At 36.1% G+C, this 22009-nt stretch overlaps 1 protein-coding gene across 14 annotated transcripts in view; it reads left to right on the plus strand.

Moving 5' to 3' along the window:
• KLF12 (KLF transcription factor 12) overlaps positions 1 to 22009 on the plus strand; it is a 507694-nt gene that overhangs the window by 122343 nt on the left and 363342 nt on the right. For 2 of the 14 annotated variants that reach the window (XM_031466114.2, XM_031466115.2), the window contains exon 2: positions 21298 to 21425. The exons of 8 other annotated variants lie outside the window; for them this stretch is intronic. The gene's annotated coding sequence lies outside the window, so the exon portion shown is untranslated. Of the gene's footprint in view, positions 1 to 19755; positions 21426 to 22009 lie in introns of those variants that run through there. 4 more of the 14 variants (XM_064493088.1, XM_064493090.1, XM_064493093.1 and 1 more) reach the window with 4 other exon arrangements.

The following is a 22009-nucleotide window of genomic DNA, read 5'->3' on the forward strand; positions in this document are numbered from 1 at the left end:
AATTCACCAGAGAATTCATGTAGGTTTAGAGGCTTTTTTCTTTCTAGGAAGGTTTAAAACTGTAAATTCAATTTACTTAATGCATGTAGGGCTATTCAGATTACAAATTAATTTTTGAATGAGTCTTCTTAGTTTGTGATTTTGAAGGAATTTGGCTTTTTATCTAAGTTATAGAATTTATTGGCATAAAGTTGTTCATACTACCTTAATCAAATTACCTTGTAGGATCTGCACTGATAACACTTCATTCTTGATGTGGGTGATTTGGTGACTATTTTCTTTTTGTCTTGGTCAGTTTGGCTAGAGGTTTATCAATTTTACTGATGTTTTGAAAGAACCAACTTTTGGTTTCATTGATTTTTTTCCTCGTAATATTTTACTTTTTTCTAATTCATTGATTCTTGATCTTTATTATTTCCTTCTTTCTACTTGTTATTGGTTTAACTTTTTCTTTTTCTAGTTTCTTAAGATAGAAGCTTACAATATTGGTTTGGGACTTTTTTTCTTATGTAAGTATATAATATTATAAATTTTACTCTGAACACTGTTTTATATTTTTATTCAGTTCAAAATATTTTCTAATTTCCATTGTGATTTCTTCTTTGACCTTGGATTATGTAGAATTATGTTGTTTAATACTTAAGTATTGGCAGATTTTGAGATATCTTTCTGATACTGGTTTCTAGCTTAATCCCTTGGGTTTCAGAGTATGTTTGATTTTGATACTTAAAAAATTTGCTGAGATTTGTTTTATGGTTCAGAATATGGTCCGTATTGGTGAAGGCCGCATGTACAGTTGGAAACAGCATATCCTGCCATTGTTGAGTGGCGCAATCTATAAATGCCTGTTAGGTCTATTTGCTACAAATGTCAGTTGGACAAGTTGGTTAATGCTCTTCAAGTCTTCTATATTATTCACTGATATTTTTTGTCTCCTTGTTGTGAAGGTTTCTGAGAGGGGGCATTTAAGTATTTAAATTCATTTGAGAATTCGTCTTAATTCTCTTTTCAGTCCTGTCAGCTTTTGCTTTATGTATTTTGAAGCTCTGTTATTAGGTGCAAACACATTTAGGCTTGTTACTGTTTTCTCCGTGAATTGACCCCTTCATCCTCATGTAATATCCTATGTAGGCAACATATAATTGCATGTTACTGTTTTTGATACAATTTTACTGTCTCCAGATTTTATTTGGAATCATTTGATCATTTTCATGAAATATTTTGATGTGATTGAATTTCTGTCTACTACCTTGCTGTTTGTTTTCTATATATCTTACCTGTTCTTTGTTCTTATTTTCCTGATTCTTGCCTTCTTTGGGCTTGTTATTGTTAATACTCTATTTCATCTCCACTACTGGCTTATTGATTATGTCTCTTCATTTTATACTTTTCGTGGTTACTCTAGGGTTTACAATGTACATCATTAACCTCTCACACTTTGCATATGATGTCAGAATCTTACAAGGATATACTGTCATTTTTTTCCTCTTCCATTGTTTATGCTATTTTCTTAATATACTTTACTTATACATATTATAAACCAGGTATTTCCTAGTTACTATTTTTGCTTCAAAGAGTCAAATATGCCTTTGTATTTGTATTTACTGATTTTTTTCTACTTCTAGGATTCTTTATTTCTTTGTTCTAAGTGTCTATTTAGTGTCATGTTACTTTTGTCTAAAAAAATTTCTTTAGTATATCTTACAGTACAAGTGTGCTGGCAGTGACTTTTCTCAGCTCTTGCTTGTCTGAAAAAGTCTGTTTGCCTTTGTTTCTGCAGTATTTTATCTGGGTTTTTAATCTAGGCTGACAGTTTTCTCTCTGTTACTTAAAGCTATTGCTCTATTATCCTCTAGCCTACAATAGTTTCTGAAGATGACTTTTGTTATTCTGATCTTTGTTCTTCAATAAGTAATGTTTCTCTTCTTTGGCTGCTTTCAAGATTTTTTTTTTCCCCTACAGTAGTTTACTCTAAATGCTTTCAATTTACAAGTGGAGGATTTTTTTTTTTAAACTTTGGATTTTTCTTTAACTTTGGCTGTGGAGTGCCAAAATGTGTTATTGTAATTGTCCTGCTTGGGGTTCTCTAAGCTTCCTTGATCTGTAGTTTATCGTCCTTCCTAATTTTCATGTTTTCATCTATTGTCTTTTTGAATATATCTTCTGCCTCCTTTCTGTCTCTTTTCCTGGACTACTTTGGCAAGTACATTAGTCTAATATTGTTTCATAGGTTTTGGCTCCTCTGCACTGCACCCCCAACCCCCGCTTCAGATTTTCAGTCAGAATAATTTCTGTTGCTCCACCTTCAAATTTACTAAGTCTTCCTGATGTGTCTAATCTCTTGTAAGCTCAGTGAAAGCATTCATCATCTTTGATTTAAAATTTGTCTAGTATTTTCATAGGACTTGAAAACATTTTCCACCTCTTTGCTGAATTTTTGTTTATTCATGTTGTCTATCTTTTTCTCAATTTTTTTTTTTTTTTACATTTTAATCACAAAGTATCTGTTTGATGGTTTTAACATCTCTGCTATCTTAGGGTCTGATTATATTGATAGCTTTATCCCTTGACAGTGGGTATATTTTCTTGCTTTTTTTTTGGTGTCTTGTAATTGTTGATTGGCTTCATGATATTATACAAAAGAATAGTACGGAGTGAGGTAAATAATTGTTATGCTAAGACATGGATGTGTCTCTTGTTCTGTAAAGTGTTAGTGTCTGTGGAGAGGGGAAACAAGTCAGTTTGCTCAGTAGATGTGCTAAGTTACTGTTTTGTTGTTGCTGGTGAACTGTCACATCACCAGAGACTTCAAGTTCCTCCAGGAATGCATTGCTTTTACCTGGAGGCTTCTCTGAGAACTGGAAAGCTACAGTTTTTCTTCTTAGTGTTCCTCCTATACCCTCAACTTTCAGCCAACCCTGAACTCCAGTGACACAGGGTCCCCTCTCTGTGCTTTTTGCCTCTATCTCAACAGTAGTCTGGATGAAGTTGTGGATGAATGAGCATATGGGGGTCTCAGTTTCCCTACATCAGCTGCAATTTTAGGCTGGTCTGGATGATTGAGCCTGTGTTTGGACTTTGTCAGCATGTCTGTCCTTTTATCTTGTGGCAGCCAAACTGCCTTGTGTTAGTGGCAGGCTTTTGTGCTAGTGAGTTTCCTATCTTTCTGTCAGTGGCTGAACTCTTACTTGCATCACCAGAGAATTCTGGACCTGAGTGAGTTTTTTTTGCCTTACCCCAGGAGCAGAGGAATTTTACCTAGTGTTCAATGTAGGGTCAGTTGTGTTCATGATTTCTATCTCTCACCAAGTGGCTGCTATTCTCTGAACCTGGGAAGAGGGATAGGCAGAGGGTCTCTCTCTCCCAGTGGCAGATATCTTCCCTTCCTCCTCTAGCAACAGTCCACCTTTGCCTGGAGGGAGTAGGAGTGTTTACTGTCCTACTCCCTGTGGCAGGTGGCTTTGCTTCATTTGATATTAGAGTCTGGAATGAGGCCAGTTTTTATGCTTGTGCCCCAGTGGTAGCTGATCCCTACCTTCATGCCAGCACTTCCAGGGTGGCTTTCTTAGATGTCCTGTTTTTTTTTCCAGTCTTTTATCTTAGCACCTGAAGGAGGACTGCGTAGAAGAAAAGTGAGTGGCTGTGGGTTGTCCTTGCATCTGCGGCTTCCTGTGATGCTAAGTGACTTCCTTAGCCCACATTCAGCTTTTAAGAATTTATTACAATTTTAGCCATTTTTTTAATTGCTTAAAAATTAAAACAAAAATTTTAATTACAGTAAAAAATACTTAACATAAAATGTATGATCTCAACTACTTTTAAACCCACAGTTCAGTAATGTCAACTATGTTCACATCATTGTTACGTATCTTGGACTTTTTCATCTTGGAAAACTGAAACAGTACCCACTGAACAGCGACTCTCCATTACACCCTCCCCTGGGACCCTGGCAACCACCCTTCTGCTTTGTGTTTCTTACCAGTTTTTATGACTGACTGTTCACTCTTTTTCCATTATCATGGCCAAAGGCAATTTCTGTTTCTCTGAGAAGGGGCAGTTCCATGAACTGGAACTTGGCTCACTTGTTTGCCTTATGACTTAACCTTTTTGGTCTCAAAAATCATGAATTTGTTGGGTATTTGTCTTACATAAGCATTTTCTTTCTCTACCTGCTTAGCTTAAATGTGCTTAGATTTTATTCTTTTCCTTTTCTTTTTCTTTGGTAATACATGTTGAATCACATGTATAAATAAAAAAGGATTGGTGGAAATATTTTTTTTTTTCTCCTTTAGTTGACTATTACAGAGCACTGGAGGATTTACTAGTATTGAACTATCCTTGCATTAGGGAGCAAACCCTTTTTAAAAATTTATTTTTGTATAACTTTGCTTGATTCTGTTTGATACATTGGAATGATATTTAGAATATATACATCTGTATTCCAAGTGGGATTGGTCTGTAATATTTTTCTTGGTGCTGAATCAGATTTTTGTATAATATTTTAGTGGGTGCATAAATTAACTTAGAAAATATTCACATCTTTCCATGAGCTATAACTGGAACTGTCACCTACAGGCTAGTCCTCAGGTATGAACCATTCTCATTTTTGAATTGCTATATTTTCTTTATATATAAGTATATGATTTACTTTTATAAATATTCTTTGGAGATCCAAATAAAGGTATCTTCTCTGTTGAGGAATGTGGTAATCTATTTTTTCATCTGCTAAATTGAGTTTATTGATTTGTTTTAAGTTATTTTATGTTCTAACTTATTTATTCTGTTACATTTGATTAAATCAAAAAGTGACATTGAGTGTTACATTCTAATCATATTCTTACATTTTCATTAAATTTTTAAAATTTGTTATTTTATATTGTTAAACAATATACATAATATAAAAATGGTTAAGATGGTTAATTTTTAAGTATACAGTATAGTAGTGTTAAGTACATTCACATTGTTGTGCGACAGATCTGTAGAACTTTTCATCTTTCAAAACTGAAACTCTGTACCCATCAAACTACTCTCCAATTCCCTCTCCCATAGCCCCTGGCAAGCATCATCCTGCTTTCTGGTTCTTTTGAGTTTGACTATTTTAGATACCTCATACAAGTAGTCATATATTAGTCTTTTTGTGTCCGACTCATTTCAATTAGCATGATGTCCTCAAAGTTCATCTGTATTGTAGCATGTGTCAAGATTTCTTTATTTTTTTAGATTGAATAATATTAAATTTTATGTATACCACATGAACGTGGCTGTTCAAATGTCTTTTGAGTCCCTGCTTTTGTATACTTCTGGGTATATAACTGGAAGTGCAGTTGGTGTATGTTGTAATAATTCTGTGTTTAATATTTTGAGGACTTGCTATACTGTTTGCCACAGCAGCTACACCATTTTGCATTTTCATCAGCAATGCACGAAGGTTCCAATTTCTCTACATCCTGACTAATACTTGTTATTTTCAGGATTTTTTTTATTATGGCCATTCTCATGGGTTTAAAGTGGCATCTTTGTGTGGTTTTGATTTGCCATTTCCATACTGATTAGTGATGCTGAGCATCTTTTCATGTGCTTGCAGGCCCATTTGTATTATCTTTGGCAAAATGTCTGTTAAAGTCCTTTGCCCATTTTTAGTTGGATTTTTGTTGTTGAATTGTAGGAATTCTTTGTATATTCTGTATACTAACCTCTTATCAGATATATGATTTGCAAGTATTTTTTTCCTATTCTGTGGGTTGCCTTTTTACTCTGTTGGGTGTCCTTTGATGCATAGAAGCTCTCAATTCTGCTTTAGTCCAGTTTGTCTTTTTTTTTTTTTTTTCTTTTATAGCTTGTACTTCTGGTGCTGTATCAAAGAAATTAGTGGCAAATCCATTATCATGAAGCTTTTCTCTTATGTTTTATTTTAAAAGTTTTATAATTTTATGTCTTCATTAAATTTTTGGTAGCTTTGCTTGTATATTTACCTGTATATTGTTTGACATATATAACTTCATGATTAAAAAAAAAATCCTTCTTTTAGTATTGAATGCCTTTAAAATTAAATTCATCCTAGACTAATATTAATATTGCCATTCCTATTTTTTTTTTTAGGGGACTTTTAATGTATCTGATTTTTGTATACCAATTGACTTACTCTGTCATTAACTTTTCCTTTTTAATTTGTTTTAAATTTGTTTTATAATATAGTTTTTTTTAGCATTTTATTTTTTCTTTTAATCCATTTTTATCTTAGCTTTTTAATAGTCATATTTATAACATAACTTCCATGTGTTTTTCTTAATCATGATCTTAGTCGTGTTTTTCTTCATACTTTTGTGAATTTAATCAAATTAACTTTTATTTCCTTTAATTCCTGCATGACCCCATCAATTTGGAAGATATGCTGCACTATGCTGTTTGACTAATGGTCAGTATTCCAACCCCAGTTTCATGTTTATAGCCACCATTAGCTCATAAACTACTGATATGTGAGGAAGAAAATGCATTATTTCCTTAAGACAACTCTGTTGGATGAAAATTTTTTGTAATATACTGCAATCACCAGATCATTTTTTAAAACATTTTTATTGATTTATAATCATTTTACAATGTTGTGTCAAATTCCAGTGTAACCAAATCATTTTAGTAACAGGTATACAAATCTCTGATGTCTACAATGTGAAGGGCCCCCTCTAAGGTGTGATGCCATTGGTAAATATATCATTATATCATTGCTGTGATAAAGCTAAGGAAATGGATTTTCCACTACGTCTTACTTCAAGGTGACTGCCGTTTTTCTTACGTTCTCTCTCTTGTGAGTTTTCATTATCTTGGCACCCTGATATGGTGGGGTACTAGGAATATTTTATTCTGAGGATATGAGTCTACGGACACATTGTACTGCTAGCACTGTTTCATAATTTGCTACAGATTTCTATTTTAAGAGTAGTTCATAGGTCTCTTCAGTTAATAATGCAAACTTTGGACAGAAGAATTATTTCGGCCCTAATAAGAGTTTCAAGAAGTTTTGGAATTGTTATCCCAGTTTCTCACCTTAACTTGAAAATCATAACAGGCTCTGATCTCCATATAGTTTAAATATTTTCTGAAAAGTCTTGCTGTGAAATCATAAACTGTGTGCTGGGAACAATCACAGTCATGGAAATCAACTAATTCTCATCGAGTATTTATAATGTGCACGGAATTGGGTTTGGATCCTGCCTTAGCTTGCTCGGACTGCCTTAGCAAAATACTGCAGACTTGGTATCTTAAGCAACATAAATGTATTTTCGGACAGTTTTGGAGACTGGAAGTCTCACACCAGTGTTGGTCCAGGGTGAGGGCTTTCTTCTTGGCTTGCAGATAGTCGTCTTCTCGCTGTGTCCTCACAGGACAGAGAGAGGGTGCTCTGCTGTCTCTTTTAAGGGCACCAGCCCCATTGGATTAGAGCCCTAGCTTATGACTTCATTTAACCTTTATCACCTCCTCGTAGGCCAAATCTCCGAATACAGTCACCTTGGGAGTTAGGCCTTCAACATAAACATTTTGGGTAGGTACAAACATTCTGTCCATAACAGATCCAAAGCCTAAATTCTTTTCTTTTTTTAATTAAATCTACAGTTTATTGCAGAAAAAGAATACCAATAGCAACAGCATTAAAGTATTCCTTATAATCAAAGGCTGCAAGGGTTCCAGAGAGGCCAGCAGTGAGCTTTGTCATCCCTCCCTAAGGCCACACCAGGACATGCGTTCTGTCTTGGATCAGGAGCCACTGACATGGACATCTCAGAACCTGGGAGCGCAAAATGGAGTTTTATCAGTGTTTCTTACACTCTGCAGGTCACATAGGCATATTCTGTTATATAACCGGCACCAGCTGTAGAATCCTCCAGGAGTCTCCCTGAGGCCAGGTGCAGGCCATCAATCTCACTATTATCAATGAACAGTGCTAGCAAGCTGAAACAAATCACTCTGAAACTCTTGGGAGTTTCATAATTGCAAAGCAAGACTTTTTTTTCCTTTTTCAGTTTTATTATGTAGAATTATAGTTCTACTGCACATACACATTATATTGCATGTAAATATATATACAGTTTACTGCACATCTTTTTTAGTTTACGTATGTGTACTGATCATTGTTTCTAAGAACAGATTAGAGCTTTCGCTTTTTAAACTTACATAGTTATCAAAGGAATAAAGCCAACTACAAAATAAGAATCACAGAGTACGGTAATCCAGTCATAAAGGACCATCAGATGTGTGTACACATGTTCAAGAAGTCAATCATATAAGTTACAAACAATGAGTAGTTCGTTTGTGCCATCATTATTATTATTATTATTATTATTATTATTATTATTATTATTATTATTATTATTATTTAGATTCCTCATCTAAATGATGTCATATGGCATTTTTCTTTCTCTTTCCGGCCCACTTCACTTAGAATGACAATCTTCAGGTCCATCCATATTGCTGCAAATGCCAAAGCCTAAATTCTTGAAAAATCAGGCTTTCACTCTTGTTAAGTTTCCTATAAGTGAATTTTTAGTAGTTTGACTTTCAACCAATCAAGTAAAGTTACACATTCATGTCCGTCTGTAAATAATTTAAAGAGATCAAAATCTCACCCAGAGAAGGTTTTTGTAAGATTACCATGTGAACAAGTGTGTTGGTTTCTGCGAAAGGATCTATAATTGGGTTTTCTTCCCTCAGAATAAAGAGGTGGTCTCCAAAGACATGTTGTTGGTATTGCGTATAGTAATTCTTAGGGGATCAGCAAGAAAATGCTACGTGGGCATCTGGCTGTGCCTCAGTGTTTGCTTTTGAAAAGAACAGTGGCAAAGAAGGGAACAGAGTAAAGATTTCTCTTTTTCCACTTTCCCTCTTATTGGGTTTTACCTAGAGGTTGTTTATTTCATTTGTCTCTAAGGCAAGAGAAATGAACACATATTTAGTGAATGCTCACTGCAGTGGGTTAAAGGGTGGCTCTCTAAAAGATACGTCCATTTCTTAATCTCTCGAACACATGAATGTTACCTTATTTGGAAGAAGTCTTTGCAGATGTGCTTGAGGACGTTGAGATGAGGTCATCCTGGGTTACCTGGGTGAGCCTGAAATCCAGTGAGAAGTGTCCTTACGAGAGTCAGTGGAGAAGAAGGCAGTATGAAGACAGAGGCAGAGATTGAAGTGATGTGGCCGCAAGCCAAGAAACACCATGTAGTGCCAGCAGCCACTCGAAGCTCGAAGGGGCAAGGAAGAGATTCCCTTTTAGAGCCTTCTGGGTAGTGTGGCCTTGTCAGCACCTTGATTTGGGACTCCTGGCCTCGAAAGCTGGGAAAGAGGGATTTCTGTTGTCAACCACCAAATTTGCGGTAGTTTGTCAGGGCAGCCTCAGGAAAGGAATCCCCCTGCCCCCGCCATGGGGAAGGCGTTCTGCTAAATGCTAGGGGTGCAGAATTTAGCAAGACAAGGTCCTTGCCACCAGGATGTCAACGTGTTTTGAAATGTAAGCAAAACCATACTAAAATATTACAATAAGTTGTGTAGTGAAAGTTCGTACAGAGTGTCCTGAAAGCATTGAACAGCTAACCTTGTTGATAATTTGGAGAGTTTGGAGGATTCATTGAGGGCCGAACTTTTAATCTGGGTTTGAATGAAGAGTTAGGAGTGTGCCTGGAAGAAAAGGGATGGGGGAAAACATGTATGATACAGCATGTCCTGCTCCTGTAACCCCCATCTGGCAGATGAGCAGCCCATCTGAAAGCTCAGTATTTTCAAGTAGTGGGAGTAGAGCTATTTCTTGAAGTGACATCGTTGACTTGCAGCTGCCATATCTCAGACTCTGGTAGCTGCCATATCTCAGACTCTGTCTCTGTGGACGTGGAAAAGATGCTTAAAAATCACCCTCCACCCATGCTTCGTCACTTACCCTTCTGGCTCAGTCCCCCTGGCAGCTTAGGGAGTAGTTTGAGGTCAGTGACCTACGAGTCGTGAAGCCAGTTATAAAGAACTCTTCAAGCTCTGTGTAAACTTTTGCATAAAAGGCCAGACAGTAAATATTTTAGACTTCGCTGGCCACATAAGGTTTCTGGAGGGTGTGTGTGTGTGTGTGTGTGTGTGTGTGTATGTATGTATGTGTACATGGGTATGTATGTATATATATAAATTTTTTTTTCCCCAAATGCACACACATATTTACAACCCATTTGAAAATGTAAAAGCTATTTTTGGAGAGTAGGCCTTACACAAACAGGTCATGGGCTCTATTTGGTCTGCTGACTCTTGTTCTGTGATATAATAGTATCTTAAATTAGAGGTCCCTTTTTCTTCTGGAAGGAGAGTCAAGTATTTTTGCTGTAAAGAACAGATATTAAATATGAACAGCTGAGCCAAGCTATGATTTTGAACTTTATACGTTTTTAACCTCAAAGATTGAACAAGTAAAGAAATGGCCAGATAAATGCTTAAGTTTTATTTAATGTCTTTACCTTAAAAAAAAATAAATGGAACTTAAAAAATAGATGTTTCAAAGATCCAAAAAGAAAGAGGAACCATACAATCTTGACAATTTCTCTAATAATACCACTCTAACAGACTACATTTCTTGTTAACTATCTTGATTGTGGTGGTGGTTTCATTGGTGTATACATCTATCGAAGTAAAAAAAAAAAAAGACTACATATCTGTTTAGTAACTGATAGCCATTTCCTTTTCATTGGCACAGATGTTTCTCTATGCGAGATACTATATTGTACTTTTAAAGACACTTCAGCAAAGCTGTGTTATTTAGGGTGAAGCTGTCTTAAAATTCAAACTTTCTTTCAGACTATAGCCAAGTTCTCACTTGTTCTTTTCTTCCCCCCGACTGAATACAAAGAGTTTAAGTGAATCAATAAAATTTTCTGGGGCAAAAGGTAATTTTGGATACAAATGATATTATAGAAACCAACCTCAAATCAGAAGTACAGTACTTAGTACCTTGTGCATCATGTGGTGCTCATGTCCTGTTTCTAGATTACGAGCCCCACCCCCATTAGCACCACCGAGTCCCAACCTCAGGCTCCTTCTTCCTATATCCATGTCTCTCACTCCACTACTTTTTCAGAGAGGAATCTCAAGTCAGTTAAGTTCAGAACAACTGTGATACAGTTGGTGACAAAAAGAATTAGAATCCTGTTTCTTGCAGGGCCTGTCTTGTTATTTGATAAGCCCACTACATCATCTGTAAGATGGGGATAATGTTTATTTTGCATTTGTTGAGAGGATTACAGAAGCTATGTGCAAAGCTTCATCATGGTGCTTGGCGTAGATGTGGTCAACAGATAGTTGTAGATACTATTATTGGACACTGTTCTACAGTCTAGAGGAAGAGAGAGAGAACACATTGACTAACTTCGAAGGTTAAAACTGTAGTAAGAACTGTAGTAGAGGGAAAGTAATGGTAATTCCTTCTAGAGGTTCTAAGAATGCTCTGTAGAGGGATGGCCTGTGAGCCACACCTTGATGGGTGGGTTGCTTTGAATGGGTGGAGGGAGAGGAAAGGGCAGTCCAGACACAGGAAGCAGCTTGAGCTCTGGGTGAGGCAGGAAGTGCTGGGTGTGTATAGGGCCGAGGTCCACTGTGGCTGATTTAGCCCACAGCAGTGCTTTCTTTGGAAGTATACAATGTTTTCAAAGATTTAAGCCAACAGTAACCAGAGAGATTTCACTTAAAAAAAAAAGATCTAGGTTTCCAATATTTCTCGAAAAATTTGAATTTTACAATCATTGGTTGAATTTTACAATCATTGGTTGCAGCTTACCACCCCATTCCTTAGTCTCACATTGTTTTAATTAGCATATTTTAGCATTTTAATATCACTCAAATCTTCTTCCATTTTTTTTCCCCAAAAATGTTTTTGTTATTACTGCTTCTTTATTCTGTGTGTTCTTATAGGAAGTCTCTCCTGGCTTTTATCATTTAAAAAAAGCTTCAAAGTTAGTACATTTTTTTTTCTGTTTTCTGTTGCATTTTCTAATTGTCTATTTCAAAGTGATTGGATTTTACATTCAGTTAATTTTCAGTTAGTAAGTCTGATTTACAATTTCTGCATTTTGGCATTTATTTACAATTCTTTGTCATGGGGTATAAGATTAACTTAGAATTTCTACGTATATTTAGAAAGAGTGTATTTTACTCAGTATAAAATCTGATGTAAAAATGCTAACTTGTCTTTTGCTCTTGAAGGGTTCTACTTAGCTTCTTGAAGACACATAATATGTAAATGAACATTATTTAGAATTTCTCAGAGTTGTAGAGCAATTGGAATTAGTAGGAATTTAGTGAAAAATTTGACCCAAAGAGATTCTAAGGAAGCCAGCACGACCTAGACATGGATAAATTACTATTATTCCTATTACAGAGAATATAAATGTGTGTGTGTATCTATTTTTCAAGGGGATAAGGGACATAGTTTAAAAAAATTTAGAAAGAGCCTTTTTTTCTTTAATCTCTGTAGAGTATTAGGTATCTATAATGCATTTAGTTTCTTAGATGAATAATGCCGTATGTGGGCCTCTTCACTTTGGTTCCCTCTCTTTCCTCCTTCATCAGCTCATGCTCTGACCAGGCTCAGGTGCATCATCCTTCAAGTACAGGGCAAGTCTTAATGGCTTAGTTTTCCTTGATTTCTTGTTTCTGATATGTGGTTTATTTCTCTAAGTTGCTTTTTATTCTTTAAATTAATATATATATGTAATATGCATAAAATGTAATATACCTAGAGACCTCATACTAAAACAAGTAAAATGTAACATGATCTAAAAAGTGAGGAGTTAACATTTCTTTTCACTCTTATTTCTGTAGAGATACGGTTATCTTGAAATTCAGCTTATGTCTTTATTTTAGTTTAGTTATACTGTCATTACAAATTTTTATTGGAACGTTTGAAGAAAAATGGCACAGGGATCCTACCCAGAATATTTGCTCTCAGACGTTAAATCCTGAATACACATATGTTCTATAGAGGTGGCTTTATTCTTTTTCCCTTTGAGCTGTTTTGAATTGGAACTAACTCTCTTGCCAAAACCTGACTATCATAATACAGAGGAAGAATAAGAAAGACTTTCTTGAATTGTTTGGCTTGGCTGTATTTTGTGGTCAGTGGAAGATAAATTTGAGTTGCTACACATCTTACTGTCTTTACAGACAGAGAAAAATACCTAACAAGACTTGGCTTGGAGCAAATGTCTAATAATCATCTGTTTAGCATAACACAGTCATTGTTTGCTGGGTAGTTACATTTTGTTGAATATAATTTAATTTATGATCTTGATAACCCAGTGAAAAATACAGAATTTCTATCAGCAGTTTTGTAAGTAGGTGTTTTTTATTCCTCCAGAAAATGGCACGATTTCTTATCAATAAGATGAACGTTTGGAAAAATTTTTGAGCATGTGATAATTAAAAAAATTAATTTATGCCTTAAAATTTAGTTTTGGGTAGAAGAAATGGGAATTCAGTTATAAAGTACACTAAATTAGTCAGTTTTATTATGTTAGAAACCATTAATTTCCTCTTGTAGTGAAGTATAATCATGATTTCACCAATATTTAAAGTAATAAATGAACTTTTCAGATAATGATCTCAAAATTTTATGTTAAGTATTTGAACTCAATTTTAATGTCTGAGATGTCCAATTAAAAAAATTAGTACAGAGAGCTGTTGAAATACCTTTATTATCAAAACGGTCTCAAATATCAGTTACAATAGATAACTGTTTCAGGGTCTACAGGCATTTCCTGTCTACAGGTAAAGCACAGATGGAGCCTTTAATGGCTGGTAAGTACCAAATGTGATTATGAAATATAATTGACTATGAGTGCCTTGAGGACAGGGACAATGCTTTATAAATAGCCTTGAATTCCCAGTAACTGGTACAAGCCATATAGAGTAGGGCTCAATCAAGTGTGTAAAATTCAATTACACCATTTCTTTTTAAAGCTGACAAGAAATTGCTCTCTCATAACTCCCTTAATTTTATTATAATAAGAGGTGATCAGTGTCCGGGCTCGAGTCTCTTCTGTTTCCCCCCTACACACTTTTTCCTTATGTGTCACATGAAAGTCAGTTCCCACCTTTCTCTTTACGAAAGCCTTCTTCCTCTTCTCCTTTAGAGACCATTAGACACAGTGTATATTAGTTTTTGTCCTTTAATTTTCAGTGCTTAAATATTGCCTTGTTTGAACAAGCACTTCATCCTTTTGTGGCAAAGATCCTTCTTCAGAAGCTCTGTTTCTGTTAACACATGCAGGTTGGAAGCCAAGTAAATGATGTCTCCTCCACTTGGACACTGGTGACAGAAGCCAAGAATTCAGCCCGTGCGTTCCATTCCCGATGAATTTATGAATTTACTCTTTTACCAAAGACCCCTTCCCTCTCTTTTCTACCTTCTCTTCCCCTTGCTTGCCTTCTCAGTAATTTTTTTTTTCTTTGTGGATAAACCTACAATAATGTCAAATTATTCTATGTACTGTATGATGCTTCTAATTTAACTATTTCAAGTATAATATCCATGTGATTTGATTGTTCTTAGTTTTGCTTCCCATTTTCCCTTCAATGATTAAATTGACATTTGAAAAAATTTTAAATGAAGAGCCTGTGATAAAGTTAGAGATACTTAGAGACAAAACCCAATTCTGTTTTGGGGATATAAAACTCATGTAGTTGCGTTTCTGGAAAATACTTGTCTTTTCAGAATTCTAAAATGGCTAAAAAAGTCACTATTTCCTTTGACACTTATCTCTTGACCTTTCTTATAGACCATCAGAACATGCATAGTTTTGTCCTCAGCTTTCTTAAAAGATTTATAAATACAGTCATCCACTAAACCTTGTACATACGCAGTAAAAGAACAGATCTCTCTTACTAGCACTGAAACAGTCATTGACTTACTCTGTACTTGGCCCTGGGGTTGTACCAAATGTCATGGTGACCCAACCTGCTGTGACGTGTGCAGCTGATGATCTTAAGTAGAAGACAACAAATAATTTCAGAAGTTAATTAAACTAATAAAAGTGGGTAAAGAGCTATAGAGGAAGAGTATGCAGAGCTACTGGGGCGCCTCTACAGAGCATAAAGGGGGACCTAGCCTACTTTAGTGATGTTTACTCATTGAGTTTAAAATGAGAGCCTAGGGAGAGGGGATAGCTCAAGTGGTAGAGCGCATGCTTAGCATACACGAGGTCCTGGGTTCAATCCCCAGTACCTCCTCTAAAAAATAAGTAAATAAACCTAGTTATCCCTCCAGCCCCCAAAGAACCTGAAATATGAAAGCCTCTCCATTCCATGTTTTATCTCACAGTCACCATGGTTTCTTATCGCTGTTCCATTTCATATTGCCAGTCCAGTGCTTCTTAAAACTAATAGATTTAATTAGTAATATTGTATATATTTGTGAACTTACATACTAAACCGGGAAAATATTTTCTTGATGGAACATCTTGACTCCTGAAATCATATACCAGCTCTAGCTGTATTATATTTTCACTCTGTGAGGCTGGGAAATGGTGCTGCCATGCACAGAAATCAGGAAGCTGAGAGAAACACAGGGGAGCTGGAGTGAAAACCATATCTTACGTGACCAACCAAGAGGAGTCCTGGTCTTTCAAAACACTGGGTGCGTGGATTCACTGAAACCATATGATACCAAGCATTTAATCTTTAATGATTCAGAGGACGTGCAAGTCAGGAAATTTTGGTATCTTACTCATCTTTATGAATTTCAATTTATGTGAATGTGCAGAAATGTCAGTCTAAAAAGCTACGGTTGAATAATTGTTAGCTAACAGAGCATGAGTTTAATCATTCGCTGACGATCTTTACCTTTTCATGGAGGCATATAATGACACAGTACTCAGAGCTGTCTGGAAACAAAATGTACAAATTATTGAAATAATATACTAAAAATGTGTTCATCTGTGATGACTCGCAAGCCCCCAAAAAACACCTCTTCTGGGAAATTTCCTTGTCTGTATATGCTTCTCTTATTTTTGCATGATGTATGTGTGTGTGTATTTTAATAACAGTATAAAATATATATTAGAACCCAGCTTTAGAACGGTAATTATTCCACTGGGAAAATTGTTCTCACCTTTATTGTATTCAGTTAACATTTTAGGATCTATTACAGTGTCACATTTTAACTAATAACTTCATCTACCTCTAACAGAACTGACATTATTTGTCTCTAAATCATTATGTGGACTGTGATGCTATGTAAAGTAGGTCTCGTGTTGATGAAATATTTGTGTAATCATTGTACTTTATGGATAGTATCTTAGTAGATTAAACCTTTTGAAATTAGGCAGAATTGAATTATGGCAAATCAATACATAGTCATAGTAATTTTGAAGTTATCTTTTTCATTTCAGATCATTTTAAGAAAAATGAAGCATTTCCTTAATTGGGATTATTTATGTTTTTCCCACAAAAAGATTTATAAAATCAGATACAAATAGCGCATCGTAACTTAGCCAAATAACTGAATAATTGAAGATTAGACTTTGTTCTTCAGAATTCTCTGGGGGCTGTACTTGGGCCACAAGGAGATGTCAGTGACCACTAGGAGCCAGTGTACGGCTGTCCTGCTACACTCTGCTATTTTAGATCTAGAGTTCCTCCAAATGGGTATTTTCCACGCTGTACCATTGATGGCATTTCTTAGTGCCTGGATGAACATCTTTGCACATACAGATTTTTTGGATCAAATCATTATTTTGACACCATGAAGAAAGCCTTAACTGACCAGCAGAAAGGACACTCCTATTTAGTAATCTTAAAAATTTTAACTGAAAGTTTTTTCAATAGCTGGGATGAAATTATACAATATCCTAGAATTTGTTTTCTGATGGAATTTTTTAGAAATAATAATTTTGAAAATTACTTACTTAGAAATAATTTCAAATTTATAACAGTTGGCACCAGCAGTGTAGTTACTACCACTTCACCACGGTTCCTCCATGGTATGTGTACCTCTCACTCCCATTGTCTCCGGTTTTCTAAAACACATGAGAGTAAACTTTAGACATGATGTCCCGTGATCCCTAAATCTGTCTGCTTGCTCAAGAAAGAACACTTGTACATAAACACCGTACAGTGAGTCCCAGGTCAGGGATATGATTCAGCCAGCTGTCCAATCCACAGACCTCATTCTGATGTCACCAGCTGTCCCATTGCCTGGCTCTTTTCCCTGCTAGTCAGAAACCTATCCAAGAATGTACATTGCAGTCAGTGGAGATACCTCTTCACATCCTTTGAATCGGGAATCTTTCCTCAGTCATTCCTTGTCTCTCACATAGAGAGTACAGACGTACATTCTGTGAGAAGATCTTGTGCCATTGATGATATTAGTTTTGATCATCTTAGTGTCTGCCAGATTTCCCTTCCTTAAAGGCACCACTTCCCCCTCTGTAATCGATTAATGCTCGCAGGGGAGATAGTCTGAGATTCCACCAGGAATAAATAAATAAAGCTTTCCCTCAATAAAGCTGCATCCACCAGCCTTATTCTCCATTGACGTCTCTGCCCGAATCAGCCAACACAGTGATCGTTGCCAAATGGTGGTTTTCGTTTTCTGTCATTCCTTCTGCTGGTAATCTGCTTTATGGAAGAGCTTTCCTTTCTTCCTCAGTTTATTTTTTTCATGTATCACAGGTTCCTAGGCTATTCAAGGTTTACATTTCATTACTACCCTTTTTTATTTTGATGCTCATATTGTCTCAGATTTGGCAAATGGGAACCCTTTCAAAGCAGCTCATGTGTCTTTTGACACATCCTCATCAATCTTGGAGCACTTCCTTATTCTGTGACCTGGTCCAGGCTCATCTTGCACTTTCCTTGCCTTATCTTTGCAGTAAGCCGATCTCTTCAGGTCCCCCTGGTTCCTCTTAGTGGAGGATGGTGTTCAGAAACAAAGATCTGGGCCCTCTCAGCAGACAGTGGGAAACATGTCCATGGATGCATGCATCACACACACACACCTGTGAAACACTTTACCTATAACTCTGTATATGTATATAATTTTAAAATCTGAGTTTATAGCTATACTCCCAGTTCTAATCCAACATGTCTTTCTAGCATCCCCACCCTTGCTATGTCTGTAAATACCTGCTCCAGCAGTGAGAAGCTGGGCCCGTGATAGCCTTGGCGTATGTCCTTATATGCTCAGTCATTTGACCTATTTTCCCTATCCACTGTCTCACTGTGTGCTGTCCCCTTACCATCCACCCCACTGCCCTCGGCTTCCCAGGTGCTGGGTACCCACAGACGTGCTTACCTGCCTGTGCCTTCCTCCCCCCCTCCATCTCCCACCCTGCAGCTCTCCGTGTTCTTGGCTGTTGCTGGACAAACAATACAGTCGTATCTTATGGTTGACTTTGTACCATTTTAGCGTCTTTAGCACTGTTGTTAGAATGTGTTCTTTTAAAAATTTTCAGTTTAAATTAACACTTGTTTTTTTCCCCCGATGAGAGCTTACCATCTGTGAGGGAGGCATCATGCTAGGTGTACTATAGAAATAGACAGAGACACATCTTCCACCCATATGGAACCATGACTAGTGGGTGAAACAGCCGGACTCAATGTGATGAATTTTACAAAAAGGGAAGAACGAATGTTATGGGAGGTACATGGAAAGTGCTTCTCTAGTACCCTGTATTAGTGTCTTCTTTCTCCTCCACAGTTTACTGAATGAATTACTTGGTACTTGTAGTGTGAATCTAAGTGGGTAAGCTACAGGAAAGACTTGGAGAGTTGCAGAATCAGAGTAGAAGACCAGCATTTTTGTTTGATGGCCCCAAGTAGTCATCCTCTCTTGGTCAGAGGATCAGCGGAAAGGCTGTTTTCCTGATTCATTTTCTACTTGGTACAGAGGTCATGTTTCTGAGCAGAATAAGATTTATATGATGAAGGGTTTAAATGCTTATGGGGCTGGACGTAGGACAAAGATTTCTCTAAACCTATTTATAGAATAATAATTAGGAATATAAGTCCAACAGCAAAAAAATGAGTCATTAAAAAGTCTTAACCTTAGAAAGTAAACACGTTAATGAAACTTCACTTATTTGCATTATAAAGCAAGGCTTATGACATGTAACATATTGCTATTTTAAGGATTTGAAAATGTTGAAGTATTCCATGTGAACTTGTTTACTGTTTGCTTAAATAGAAACCTTTTTACATTTTGAACATAATATGTGCTATATAACATTGTGCTACATGAACTCCCTAGCAAAATATTTCCAAAAAATTGTTCGGCCTGTGATGGAGACTTCTTATATAGAAATTCGGAAACAAAGGTTACTAAGGTCTGATTTATATAGTGGCTCTTTCCCGTGGTATTGACTAAATATCGGGGAACTAGGCATTCCTGCCTTGTGGCAAAACCCATGTATGAAGTTTGATGTGGCCATTCATTATTCAGTATACAGATCTCCAGGGCATTAGGCCTAAAGAGTAATGGGAGCTTAAAGGAGCTTTAAAAATCATTTGTCTTCTGTAGATAAAGGGAGAGTGACTTGCACAAGGTTATAGAGCTTGAATGCAGTAGAGTCAGGACCCAGATAGAAATTTAGCTCTCAAAACAAAAAAAAATTTAGCTTTCATGACTCTTAAGTCAATATCTATGCCTGAGGTTTTAGTGCTTTTGGATTTGGTGGTGATGGTAGTGGTGATAAGAATCATAATAAATTTCATAATTATAATTTAATATTTATTTTTATATAAATATGTAGATAATATAAACTGAATTATAATTATATACTTATATAAATAATTATATAATAATTATAATTATTATTATTTGATTAGCCTAACAGTTCTTAACACCAAGCTTTTGCCAGGCCGTAAGCAATACCAATGGTTAGTAATTACCTGGACCATTTTTAGCACTTAATTTAAAATAGTCGCAGTGTTCTCTCATCAATGTGTAATTTCCAGATTCGGAGCAGTGAGTTCAGTTTTAGCTGTGAATGATAAACTGAAAAGCTGAATTGCCTTTGTTATTATGGCTGAAATGGTTACATTCCTGTGATCAGAATTTCTGGGATATTAGGATGTGAATGATATAGAGGGAAATTTATAGCTGCAAGTGTTTAAATATCGTTTGATAGTAGAGGCTAAATGTGGCCTATGAAAATTAGTTTAGCTGGCTGTTTCTATTTCTTAGTTTCTTTTTCTTTTCCTTTTTTTTTGATTTTAATGTATTTTCAAGGGAAGATAATAGAAAATTGGATTCTGAAGATGTGTGGTGGGTCAGTAGACAAGTCAAAAGGGGTATTTCAAAAAAGTATTTGGAGGAACATTTTGTAGAGTTGGGGCTTATAGTATGGAAAAATACTAAGTTGATGCTTTAGAAAAAAGTTGCTTTGCAATTGCAGGCATTTAAATCATCAAAGCACATGAATATATGTATAACATTTTAAAGTATGCTGTGTGGTTAAATGTTTGGGAAAATACTTTAAAAATGTGTTAAAAATGTTGGGATGTGGTGTCTGAATCTTGTTAAGCAGCAAATCTCAGCAGCATATGTAGTGTTTGGATCCTTGGGCCGGGGTTGAGATGCCTTACACATTACTGTGATTTAATAATGGCTTTTAGAAATGTGAAACTGTTTAAAGAAGCTCTGCAGTCACATTTAAAACTCATCCATCTTGTGATTTATGCCTCAGTTTTCCTCCTGCATTTGGTTGTTGATTAAAGAAAAAAGTCAGAGCAAGCTTACGTACTGTGGACCCAGCAAAGATGTAAAATACACACTAACCATAGTCTTCAGAATTGATGTTTGTTGGCAGGTGTTTGTAGAAGTGATACTCCATTGTACTTTCTGAAAATGCCCTATCTCCCTGTAAACTCTCTGAGAAATTAAAAAAAAAAATCAAACCAAAAAAGAACCACACTCGTATTTTGTAGTAGTCATAAAGTCTTTGAGAAACTGTTTTGCCATCTTTGACTATAAATCTTCGGGACTCTTTAGGGACAAAACTGTTTCTGAATTTGGCATTTTGTATTCATTGTTAACTGAATTTGTATTACCACCATATGAGCTAGGTATTTTTCCTTTTTTAAGAGTTAGAAACTGTGGTTCAGAGAAGTGAAGTAAAAGTACCCAACGAGAGAGATTTGGAATTTGAACTCAGAAGTGTCTGACCCGATGGTTGTAATAATCCAAGTTTTTAACACTTTCTGTTTTGTCTTTCACATAGTGAATTAAGCTAAATGCCACCAACTGTGTTGGGCACTTACTGAACTAGATCGTAAACTGCTTTCCAGCTTCTGGAGCTCTCTGGGCAGACTTTTCTTCTGTTGATTCTCCCATCACACCCAGGAGAAGAGGCAGGCTGAGAAGGTGATATTCTGGCTCCCTCCTACTTTCATTGTGATTTCGTTGATCCTGGAAGGTAATTTTTTTCTTCTAATAAGCAGTCACTACATGGGTGAGCCAAGCATGAAAGTCAAGGACACAGTAGTGTTTTTTTGTGGTGGGTGTAACCCGCTAAATTTCCTAGGGAACAGAAATATGACTGACAAATAATGATTTGAAAAAGCTTGAAGGCATTCCTAGGACATTGTTTCTGCCTTTAAAATAGTTTTTCCGAGGTGATCAAGTTAAGTAATTGAATCTTTAATGCCCACGTTTTATGTGGAGTACATCTTGCACAGTCGGTGATTCTGTGAAATCTGGATTGTGGTTTCTTAGGATTGTAATCTTTGGTGCCTGGTAGTATCTTTGTTGGAGAAGTGGGGATCTTTTTTCCTGTAGCTGAGTATAGGCTAGTTAGTCACTCTTTGATTTTCTAAGCACTGTGCTAGGGACAGTGGGTACCAAGGCAGGTAAACATGATTTAAGATGCAGCTTAGAGTTTAATTAGAATGATGAACTTGTGTGGTCGTCTTATGGCAAACTTTTGGAGTTGGTGGGACTCAGTACTTTTTTGTGTTATCAATTCAGGTGAAAAGCTGCTGAGTTTTATAACTAAAAGGA

Source organism: Camelus dromedarius, chromosome 13 (assembly GCF_036321535.1).
Source record: "Camelus dromedarius isolate mCamDro1 chromosome 13, mCamDro1.pat, whole genome shotgun sequence".
NCBI classification, from domain to species: Eukaryota; Metazoa; Chordata; class Mammalia; order Artiodactyla; family Camelidae; genus Camelus; species Camelus dromedarius.